Source organism: Trichomycterus rosablanca, chromosome 24 (genome assembly GCF_030014385.1).
Source record: "Trichomycterus rosablanca isolate fTriRos1 chromosome 24, fTriRos1.hap1, whole genome shotgun sequence".
Lineage (NCBI taxonomy): Eukaryota > Metazoa > Chordata > Actinopteri > Siluriformes > Trichomycteridae > Trichomycterus > Trichomycterus rosablanca.
Window position 1 is genome coordinate 9,269,432 of NC_086011.1, and position 12,648 is coordinate 9,282,079.

Sequence of the window (12,648 nt, forward strand, 5' to 3'; positions counted from 1 at the left end):
TCTGGGGAATTTGGAGGCCAAGTCAACACCTCAAACTCGTTCTTGTGCTCCTCAAACCTGCTGAACCTCATTATCCTGCTGAAAGAGGCCACAGGATCAGGAAATATCGTTTCCATGAAAGGGTGTACATGGTCTGCAACAATGCTTAGGTAGGTGGTATGTGTCGAAGTAACATCCACATGGATGGCAGAACATTGCCCAAAGCATCACACTGCCTTCTTCCCATAGTGCATCCTGGTGCCATGTGTTCCCCACGTGATGTAAAAAAAAAAAAAACGTGATTCATCAGACCAGGTCACCTTCTTTCATTGCTCTGGGGTCCAGTTCCGATGCTCACGTGCCCATTGTTGGCGCTTTCAGCGTTGGACATGGGTCAGCATGGGCACCCAGACTGGTCTGCGCAACAAACTGCGATGCACTGTGTATTCTGACACCTTTCTATCAGAAACAGCATTAACTTATTCAACAATTTGAGCTACAGTAGCTCGTCTGTTGGATCGGACCACACGGGCGTCAATGAGCCTTGGCCGCCAATGACCCTGTCGCCGGTTTACCACTGTTCCCTCCTTGGATCACTTTTGATACATACTGACCACTGCAGACCGGGAACACACCACAAGAGCTGCAGTTTTGGAGATGCTCTGACCCAGTCGTCTAGCCATCACAATTTAACCCTTGTCAAACTCACTCAAATCCTTACACTTGCCCATTTTTCCTGCTTCTAACATCAGCTTTGAGGATTAAATGTTGCCTAATATATCCCACCCACTAACAGGTGCCGTGATGAAGAGATAATCAGTGTGTCACTTCACTTGTCACTGGTCATAATGTTATGCCTGGTGGATGTACAGTATATATTATATATTACTTTTTTTTTTAATCTTTTTGTTTTTATTATTAAGACAGTTTAAGTAAGCTTAGCCAATATAGCCAAAATCTTTTACCAATAGTATGTAAACGTTTACATCAATCAATCAACAATTTATTTATTTTACAAACCCCATTTCCAAAAAAGTTGGGACACTAAGTAAAACTCAATTCGTTAATTTTCTTGAATCTTTATTTAACTGATAAAAGTACAAAGAGAATATTTCCAATATTCCAATATTGGAATAAAGTTGGAACAGGGCAAAAAAAAAGTAAATAGTTAATAGTATATTGAACTTAGTGTTTTGAAACATTCCACAATGAGCAGGTGGATTGGTAACATGTGAGAGAATCATCATTCCACCCAAGACTCAAGTCTTTACATGCAGTGATGTGCCTGACTCATCATGACTGATCACTTTGTATTAATCTTCATGAGAGAACTGTCAATCATTTGAAAAAGAACGTTTCTCAATGCAAGTTTGCAATTAATGTAGGTATTTTACCATCTATTATACATAATATTGTGAAAACATTCGAGGAATCCAAAAAAATGGATAAGGAAACCACTGTTGAATGTGCATGACCATTGAACCCTAACTCTAATGTGCTAAATAGAGAGAGACAAGTTCGGGAGTACTACAGAAAACCATTGTTACTTAACGCAGTACACTGCTATATTAAGAAATGCAACACGAAACTCTATTACACAAAAAAAGCCAAACATCTAAACATCAATTCTATACAGAAATGTCGTTGAGTTCTCTGGGCTTCAGCTTATCTCAGATGGACCGTAAGGCGGTGGAAACGTGGTGTTGTCAGATGAATCTGTTATCAGTGAAAGGTGCAAAAGCCAACATCTGTCATAATAAAGGGGTGCATCAGTGCCCATAGCATGAGAAACTGTCATTCTAATGTGCTAAATAGAGCTGGATGGGTTCGGGAGTACTTCGGAAAACCATTGTTACTTAACACAGTACGCCGCTGCATCAAGAAATGCAACCTGAAACTCTATTACACAAAGAGAAAGCCAATTATCTAAACAACAATTCTATACAGAAATGCCATTGAGTTCTCTGGGCTTGAGCTTATCTCAGATGGACCGAAAGGCAGTGGAAACGTGTGTTGTGGTCAAATGAGTCCTAGGCGCAAAAGCCAACATCTGTCATAGTAAAAGGGTGCATCGGTGCCTATAGCATGGGTGACTTGCATATGTGTGAAGGTACAAGACAATGTCAGGCCTTTTTCTGCACACGCTACAACTTCATAGCTTCATAGACAACGAGTGCATGTGCTGGACTGGCCTGCCTGCAGTCCAGACCTGTCTCCTATTAAAAATGTAAGGTGCATTATGAAGAGGAGAATCAAACCACAATGACTTTGGACTGTTGAGCAGATGAAGTCTCGTATCCAGCAAGAATGGAGTACAATCCCACTAGTAAAACTGCAACAATTGGTGTCTTCAGTTCCCAAACCATTGACAAGTCTCTTTAATAGGAATGGTGATGGAAAACCATGCTAAACATAAAGTTTACTGCAGGTATCAAGGCATCAATAATAACTTGAATTATTTATTTGTTGGTGTATAAAGTTCCATAATCTTATTTGTTTACTTACTCATTACTGATTTGATTATGATCGACTTGTAAAAGTCAATGATAATTTTTAAAACCAGGCTGCATTTACTGCACCCGTTTGAATCAGCCACAATCACTACAATGGGAAATTCTAGAAAGTTCTGAAGAGGATCACTTCAGAGTATGTGGAACAGTGGCCTTTTTGCCAGCAAGAAACCAAAACTGTCACCTTATGCTAGGAGGACAGGGGGTCAACAGGGGGTATATTAGATGTATTCCAAAAGACGCCAAAAATGGATTGTGTGGCACTGCCCGAAATCAAGGGAGCTACACTGGTGAGCTGCCTATCTAGGCAGCTGTCTAAGAAGAGAGGATTCTGACCCCTAGGACTGGATTCCCACCCTGATTATAGACACAGAACTTGGGGGTTTGAGGTCATAGAAACTTGTGGTGATCAGGGATGTTGGGTTGCTGTTCCGATCATTCACGTTTGATGAATGCCACCCATTCACACACATCCAAGTAAACACATCCATCAAAACTCTACCAACCAGTCTGAACACACACCTGGATCAGTTACACAACCCAACCTAATGTTTTCAGACAATACCAAAGCCACATCTGCGCTTTCTGGTAGGCATCCAAGCCTCTCTTTTCCGATCACTCAGTTTTGTTGATGGTGGGAAAGGTGGGCGGTGACATTCTGTGAAAGCCCTCATGACCTTGTTACCTGCTAGTTCTCCCTTTTAATTATGCTGTTATAATTAGGGGTTCCGGAGTCTCATGCTACTCTCTGCGATACTTCTTTTACATTTTTACCCACCTGAGGTTGAAGCCTGCCAGTCGAGACTGTGATGCCAACAATGCTGCTCCTACTAGATGTGACGGGACCCTGACGTGTTTGCGCTAAAAATGTCCAAAACTCACTACGAACATTATTACAGACTGGATTGAATAATGAAGAACTTCAATTGTTTTGCCAGTTATAACCTTTGAGTTCAATTTAATGTTGTGTATATACGATTTGTGTTAATCCTATTCATTACTCTCCAGGAGGATGGGTGTCTGCTGAGTCTGGTTCCTCTCAAGGTTTCTTCCTTTAATTTTAAGGGAGTTTTTTCTTGCCAGTGTCGCCCTTGGCTTGCTCAACAGGGGTTTTTGGTCTGTCGGTCCTGGATTCTGTCAAGCTGCTTTGAGACAATGTCTACTGTAAAAAGTGCTATACAAATCAATTCGACGTTTGACTAACAGTTAGCCTCAGGCTGTTCCAAACAATGTGCTGAGGTGGCACAACCCGCCAGCAAGCCAGCTAACACGGTTAAATTGTTTTTTGGATGCGTAACTGCCAAAAATTACTGCCATCATGGACACGGTAATTTTATAAGCTGGGCATAAGGCGTGGACGAGACGGTGTGATTCAGGTACACGACTTACCCTCAATCCAGATGAAGTCATAGCGCTTATTCACAGTCAAAAGGAGGTCTAATGCCACCCATTCACACACACCCAAGTAAACACATACATCAAGACTCCACCAACCAGTCTGAACACACACCTGGATCAGTTACACAACCCAAACCTCATATGTTTTCAGACAGTACCAGAGACACATTTGTGCTTTCTGGTAGGCATTCAAGAACGCATGTGAAAACCCCATCTAATTAATGGGTATGAATATCTATCCACACCCATTGCCACAGGGTGCAAAAAATATACAAACACTCAAAGTAGATTAGACAGTACTAAAGAGCTCAGAGATGGTGAGCACTGCCAATTTCCAAATGACATCAAGGAGAACTGTTCGTCAGAAGCTTTTGTTCCATGGCCACACACAAGCCTAAGACTACCATGTGTAAAGCTGAGTATTACCTGAAGTACACTTGCTTTTGATTGTCTTGGCTTGGGCTTTACCATTTGCCAGCTGGACAGACAAATCTTTGACAGGTCTCCTATTTTGCTGCCAGTTCTGTTGGCTGGCATCTACACAGACATGATTGGCTGGGTCTGAAGGGGGTACTTGAAGCCCTGCCATAGATTGGCATTCTGTACATGGTATTTCATTCGAAGTGTTCACTGTGTTCACAGTAAGACTTTGGATCTGTCTCAAATCACTGTCTATGTAGAGAGCTCACTAGGTTTTAGGTCACTAGAACAATTTGCCAGCCGGACAGACCAATCTTTGTTTGGAGGACTCTCATATTTCGGCTGGCCAGGCGTCTACACAGACATGATTGGCTGGGTCCGAAGGGGGTAGCCTAAGCCCTTCCATAGATTGGCATACTGTACATGGTATTACTGCCTTGCATTCAGTGTTTCATTATGCTCACTGTAAGACCTTGGGTCTGTCTCAAATCACTGTCTATGTAGAGAGCTCACTAGGTTTTAGGTCACTAGAACTATTTGCCAGCCAGACAGACCAATCTTTGTTTGGAGGACACTCATATTTTGCAGCCGGTTCTATCGGCTGGCCTGGGCATCTACACAGACATGATTGGCTGGGTCTGAAGGGGGTAGCCGAAGCCCTGCCTTGAATTGGCACACTGTACATGGTATTACTGCCTTGCATTCAGTGTTTCATTTTAAGTGTTCACTGTGTTCACAGTAAGACTTTGGGTCTGTCTCAAATCACTGTCTATGTAGAGAGCTCACTAGGTTTTAGGTCACTAGAACAATTTGCCAGCCAGACAGACCAATCTTTGTTTGGAGGACACTCATATTTTGCCACCGTTTCTATTGGCTGGCCTGGGCATCTACACAGACATGATTGGCTGGGTTTAAAGGGGTTAGTTGAAGCCCTGCCATAGATTGAATGCAAGGCAGGAACACCATGTTCAGAATGCCAGTGTTTCATTTTAAGAGTTCACTGTGTTCACAGTCAAACTGCTGTCTATGTAGAGAGCTCACTAGGTTTTAGGTCACTAGAACAATTTGCCAGCCAGACAGACCAATCTTTGTTTGGAGGACACTCATATTTTGCCCCGGCTCTATCGGCTGGCCTGGGCATCTACACAGACATGATTGGCTGGGTCTGAAGGGGGTAGCCGAAGCCCTGCCATGGATTGGCATTCTGTACATGGTGTTACTCCCTTGCATTCAGTGTTTTTTGGTGGAACTACATTTACATTTTAGGCATTTAGCGGACACTTTTATCCAAAGCGACTTACCGTACTGTGACAGTATACTGTCTAAGCAATTGAGGATTAAGGACCTTGCTCAAGGGCCCAACAGTGGCAACCTGACAGTTGTGGGGCTTGAACTTGTCCAGTAACTTAACCACTGGGTCACAACTAGAACATGCAAACTCCACACAGTAAGGACCCAGACCGCCCCACCTGGGGATCGAACCCAACACTTCTTGCTGTAAGGCGACAGTGCTACCCACTGAGCCATCGTGCCGCCCCCATTCAGTGCAGTACAAGGTAAGGTGTACAAGTATAATTTAGCTGCAAATTCGAGCTTGTCATTGACAAGGCCGGAAACGTTAACTGTCGTTAACTTTGTTAGCCTATTAAGCCAAAACTGTGGTGGTTGGCGGGGACAGCTGATGACGCAATCGGTGTCTGACATCAGACTTTAGAAGTCAGATCATTGAGATGCTTTAGTTAGTTAGAACCCTTTTTACTTCCTAGGTAGGCAGTAGGCAGCAAGGGAGCTCACTAGGATTTGAGACAGACCCATTGTTTCCAGCTTTAATCTAAAATTCCACACAAGTTTTTCTAGACCTTCAATCCTGACATCAAGATCAGATCTGGCTCATATATATGAGTTATGTTCAGTGTCTAGAACATTAATACAATTAGCCATGTAGTGTAGCCTACATAGTCACAAATCCTTATCAATGCAAAGTTTAAATCCTGTATAAACATCCAATTTCAATTTTTTTGGTTATTAAGCCTAATAAAGAATTACAGCAAGTCCACCAGCCTGGTAAGCGAGGTACCTATGTAATCCGGACATCTGGAACCTATATAGCTGCAAGTGAGAACACAGGACAAAACAGACCGACACAGGCAGGAGGAATCGGGTTTCTTCTTGGTAAAACTCTGCGTGAAATAAAAATCCCAAGATCAGCAACTTTTCCGTCTGGCAGTCCTACGGGGTGAAAATAAATGCGGTTTCAGCAAGTGCCTGCATACTTTTGCTAAATCCGGAAATACGACACGTACGTGTGCTTGAATAAAAGCTGCGAGTTTGAACTGTATGAACGAAGGGAAAAAAAGCTTTGTTCTTCATGGAGTCATGGACTCTCTATGGCTAAACCATTGGTTTATTTAGTTTCACTAGCCACTTCAACTGGGGGAGCTCCGGTTTCCTCCCAAAGTCCAAAAACATGCAGTCAGGTTAATTGAAGACACTGAATTGCTCTATAGCTGAATGGGTGTGTGTATGTGTGTGTGTTTGTGTGTTTGGTGTCTGCCTTGCGATGCCTTGCACCCATTGAAAAGCTGGGATAGGCTCCAGCACCCCACTGCGACCCTAATTGGATAAGCGGTTAAGAAAGTGGGTGAGTGAGTGAGCCACTTCAACTGGGCAGTGGTTGCTCGGTGACTAAGGTACAGGACTAGTAATTGGAAGGTCGCTGGTTCAAGCCCCACATCTGTCAGGTTGCCACTGTTGGGCACCCTTGAGCAAGGCCCCTAACCCTCAGTTGCTTGCAATGTATACGGTCGCAATTGTAAGTCGCTTTGGCTAAAAGCGTCTGATAAATGCTGACGCTTCAACATTAATAGGGTTGAAATTTAAACCAGACCGTCCACCTTCTACAAAAAGTGCATCATGAAAACTGAAGTACCTGAAGGAAACCCACATACACTGATCAGCCATAACATTAAAACCACCTCCTTGTTTCTACACTCACTGTCACTACACTCACACATTTAATCAGCGCCACCATATAGAAGAACTCCATCTGTTTCTCTGCATGATTTTTTAGCCTCCTTTCATGCTGTTCTTCAATGGTCAGGACTCTCCCAGGACCACTACAGAGTAGGTATTATTTGGGTGGTGGGTCATTCTCAGCACTGCAGTGACACTGACATGGTGGTGGTGTGTTCGTGTGTGTTGTGCTGGTATGAGTGGATAAGACACAGCAATGCTGCTGGAGTTTTTAAACACCTCACTGTTATTGCTGGACTGAGAATAGTCCACCAACCAAAAATATCCATCCAACAGCGCACCGTGGGCATCGTCCTGTGCCCACTGATGAAGGTCTAGAAGATGACCAACTCAAACCGCAGCAATAGATGACAAGGTGGATCAACTAGAAAGGAGTGTCTAATAGAGTGGACGGTGAGTGGACACGGTATTTAAAAACTCCAGCAGCACTGCTGTGTCTGATCCGCTCATACCAGCACAACACACACTAACACACCACCACCATGTCAGTGTCACTGCAGTGCTGAGAATGATCCACCACCTAAATAATACCTGCTCTGTGGTGGTCCTGTGGGGGTCCTGACCATTGAAGAACAGGGTGAAAGCAGGCTAAAAAAGTATGTAGAGAAACAGATGGACTACAGTCAGTAATTGTAGAACTACAAGGTAAGTGGAGCTAATAAAATGGACAGTGAGTGTAGAAACAAGGAGGTGGTTTTAATGTTATGGCTGATCATTGTATATGCATTGGGTTTCTTCCAGATGCTCCGGTTTCCTCCCACAGAAACAAGTGTACTGACCAATGGAAACCAACGTATTCATATGGCTGACCAAAGTATTATTTGTGGCCACTGAAGTAGGGTGACCATAGGTCCTCTTTTTTCTGGACATGTCCTCTTTGTTGGACCTAAAAAATGTATTTCTAAGTCACCAAAGTTTGCCTACTTACAATCATCTCAGTTTTACCGTTATGCCAAAAACATACGTAAATACTGTAGCGCTGTGGTAATTTTCCAAGCTTTCACAACGATAAAAAATAAACAAAACTGTGACAGCCATATCAATATCATATAATTATTTTGGACAGCTCTGCATCGAGTAAATCCTTTATAATGGAGCATAGTTTTTTTTTGGCTTGTATCATTCACCGCACAATCAGACACCATAGTACTTCATGGGTGGCATTTCGAATGTAGTTGTGTTTTATTCTAAAACAAATTTAGCAGTTCATATTTTATTACTATACTGTAAATACACTGACCAGGCATAACATTATGACCACTGAAAGGTGTAGTGAATAATACTGATTATCTTTTGATCACGGCACCTGTTAGTGGGTGGGATATATTAGGCAGCAAGTGAACATTTTATCCTCAAAGTTGATGTGTTAGAATCAGGAAAAATGGGCGAGCGTACGGATTTGAGCAAGTTTGACAAGGGCCAAATTGTGATGTCTAGACGGCTGGGTCAGAGCATCTTCAAAACTGCATCTTGTGGGGTGTTCCCTGTCTGCAGTGGTCAGTATCTATCAAAAGTGGTCCAAGGAAGGAACAGTGGTAAACCGACGACAGGGCCAAGGCTCATTGATGCACGTGGGGAGCGAAGGCTGGCCCGTGTGGTACCGATCCAACAGACGAGCTACTGTAACACAGTGCATCGGGCTGCATAGCCACAGACCAGTCAGGGTGCCCATGCTGACCCCTGTCCACCACCGAAAGCGCCAACAATGGGCACGTGAGCATCGGAATTGGACCGCGGAGCAATGGAAGAAGGTGGCCTGGTCTGATGAATCACGTTTTCTTTTACATCACGTGGATGACCGGGTGTGTGAGCATCGCTTACGGAGGAGGCAGTATGATGCTTTGGGCAATGTTGGGCAATTGTGAATCAATACAGAAGCTTGGTACACAGATGTGAATGGTTAAGTCTTAGAAATGACCGAAGCCCTGCAATGGATTGGCGCATTGTACCCTCTGTGGCCCTGACAAGAATAAGGCCTGATTAAATGATTATGTATATATATACAGTGTATCACAAAAGTGAGTACACCCCTCACATTTCTGCAGATATTTAAGTATATCTTTTCATGGGACAACACTGACAAAATGACACTTTGACACAATGAAAAGTAGTCTGTGTGCAGCTTATATAACAGTGTAAATTTATTCTTCCCTCAAAATAACTCAATATACAGCCATTAATGTCTAAACCACCGGCAACAAAAGTGAGTACACCCCTTAGTGAAAGTTCCTGAAGTGTCAATATTTTGTGTGGCCATCATTATTTCCCAGAACTGCCTTAACTCTCCTGGGCATGGAGTTTACCAGAGCTTCACAGGTTGCCACTGGAATGCTTTTCCACTCCTCCATGACGACATCACGGAGCTGGCGGATATTCGAGACTTTGCGCTCTTCCACCTTCCGCTTGAGGATGCCCCAAAGATGTTCTATTGGGTTTAGGTCTGGAGACATGCTTGGCCAGTCCATCACCTTTACCCTCAGCCTCTTCAATAAAGCAGTGGTCGTCTTAGAGGTGTGTTTGGGGTCATTATCATGCTGGAACACTGCCCTGAGACCCAGTTTCCGGAGGGAGGGGATCATGCTCTGCTTCAGTATTTCACAGTACATATTGGAGTTCATGTGTCCCTCAATGAAATGTAACTCCCCAACACCTGCTGCACTCATGCAGCCCCAGACCATGGCATTCCCACCACCATGCTTGACTGTAGGCATGACACACTTATCTTTGTACTCCTCACCTGATTGCCGCCACACATGCTTGAGACCATCTGAACCAAACAAATTAATATTGGTCTCATCAGACCATAGGACATGGTTCCAGTAATCCATGTCCTTTGTTGACATGTCTTCAGCAAACTGTTTGCGGGCTTTCTTGTGTAGAGACTTCAGAAGAGGCTTCCTTCTGAGGTGACAGCCATGCAGACCAATTTGATGTAGTGTGCGGCGTATGGTCTGAGCACTGACAGGCTGACCCCCCACCTTTTCAATCTCTGCAGCAATGCTGACAGCACTCCTGCGCCTATCTTTCAAAGACAGCAGTTGGATGTGACGCTGAGCACGTGCACTCAGCTTCTTTGGACGACCAACGCGAGGTCTGTTCTGAGTGGACCCTGCTCTTTTAAAACACTGGATGATCTTGGCCACTGTGCTGCAGCCCAGTTTCAGGGTGTTGGCAATCTTCTTGTAGCCTTGGCCATCTTCATGTAGCGCAACAATTCGTCTTTTAGGATCCTCAGAGAGTTCTTTGCCATGAGGTGCCATGTTGGAACTTTCAGTGACCAGTATGAGAGAGTGTGAGAGCTGTACTACTAAATTGAACACACCTGCTCCCTATGCACACCTGAGACCTAGTAACACTAACAAATCACATGACATTTTGGAGGGAAAATGACAAGCAGTGCTCAATTTGGACATTTAGGGGTGTAGTCTCTTAGGGGTGTACTCACTTTTGTTGCCGGTGGTTTAGACATTAATGGCTGTATATTGAGTTATTTTGAGGGAAGAATAAATTTACACTGTTATATAAGCTGCACACAGACTACTTTTCATTGTGTCAAAGTGTCATTTTGTCAGTGTTGTCCCATGAAAAGATATACTTAAATATCTGCAGAAATGTGAGGGGTGTACTCACTTTTGTGATACACTGTATATACAGTATATATATATATATATATATATATATATATATATATATATATATATATATATATATATATATATATACAGGGGTTGGACAAAATAACTGAAACACCTGGTTTTAGACCACAATAATTTATTAGTATGGTGTAGGGCCTCCTTTTGCGGCCAATACAGCGTCAATTCGTCTTGGAAATGACATATACAAGTCCTGCACAGTGGTCAGAGGGATTTTAAGCCATTCTTCTTGCAGGATAGTGGCCAGGTCACTACGTGATGCTGGTGGAGGAAAACGTTTCCTGACTCGCTTCTCCAAAACACCCCGAAGTGGCTCAATAATATTTAGATCTGGTGACTGTGCAGGCCATGGGAGATGTTCAACTTCACTTTCATGTTCATCAAACCAATCTTTCACCAGTCTTGCTGTGTGTATTGGTGCATTGTCATCCTGATACACGGCACCGCCATTGGATGCACATGGTCCTCCAGAATGGTTCGGTAGTCCTTGGCAGTGACGCGCCCATCTAGCACAAGTATTGGGCCAAGGGAATGCCATGATATGGCAGCCCAAACCATCACTGATCCACCCCCATGCTTCACTCTGGGCATGCAACAGTCTGGGTGGTACGCTTCTTTGGGGCTTCTCCACACCGTAACTCTCCCGGATGTGGGGAAAACAGTAAAGGTGGACTCATCAGAGAACAATACATGTTTCACATTGTCCACAGCCCAAGATTTGCGCTCCTTGCACCATTGAAACCGACGTTTGGCATCGGCACGAGTGACCAAAGGTTTGGCTATAGCAGCCCGGCCGTGTATATTGACCCTGTGGAGCTCCCGACGGACAGTTCTGGTGGAAACAGGAGAGTTGAGGTGCACATTTAATTCTGCCGTGATTTGGGCAGCCGTGGTTTTAGGTTTTTTGGATACGATCCGGGTTAGCACCCGAACATCCCTTTCAGACAGCTTCCTCTTGCGTCCACAGTTAATCCTGTTGGATGTGGTTTGTCCTTCTTGGTGGTATGCTGACATTACCCTGGATACCGTGGCTCTTGATACATCACAAAGACTTGCTGTCTTGGTCACAGATGTGCCAGCAAGACGGCACCAACAATTTGTCCTCTTTTGAACTCTGGTATGTCACCCATAATGTTGTGTGCATTGCAATATTTTGAGCAAAACTGTGCTCTTACCCTGCTAATTGAACCTTCACACTCTGCTCTTACTGGTGCAATGTGCAATTAATGAAGATTGGCCACCAGACTGGTCCAATTTAGCCATGAAACCTCCCACACTAAAATGACAGGTGTTTCAGTTATTTTGTCCAACCCCTGTATATATATATATATATATATATATATATTATATATATATATATATATATATATATATATATATATATATATATATATATATATATATATATATATATATATATATATATATATATATATAAGATCAAGCATCTCCACGACTAAGAAGCACAAGGAAACAATAAAGAAGTAAAGGTAAATTGCGGGTTTTACTGTATTTTATATGGATTTTTAACTGTTTCTAATTGTATTTCAGTGTTTTATATTATATTTGTGTTATTTTCAGTGTAAACCTAAAATATATGCAGTTCCACAGGACCATGGAACGCATTAACAGGTTTCCCATACATCCTTATGAAA

General features: G+C 43.2%; 1 protein-coding gene across 1 annotated transcript in view; it reads right to left on the reverse strand.

The window, feature by feature from the left end:
- The window catches only part of mdfi (MyoD family inhibitor), a 59,100-nt gene that overhangs the window by 15,543 nt on the left and 30,909 nt on the right, over positions 1-12,648 (reverse strand). The window lies entirely within an intron of this gene.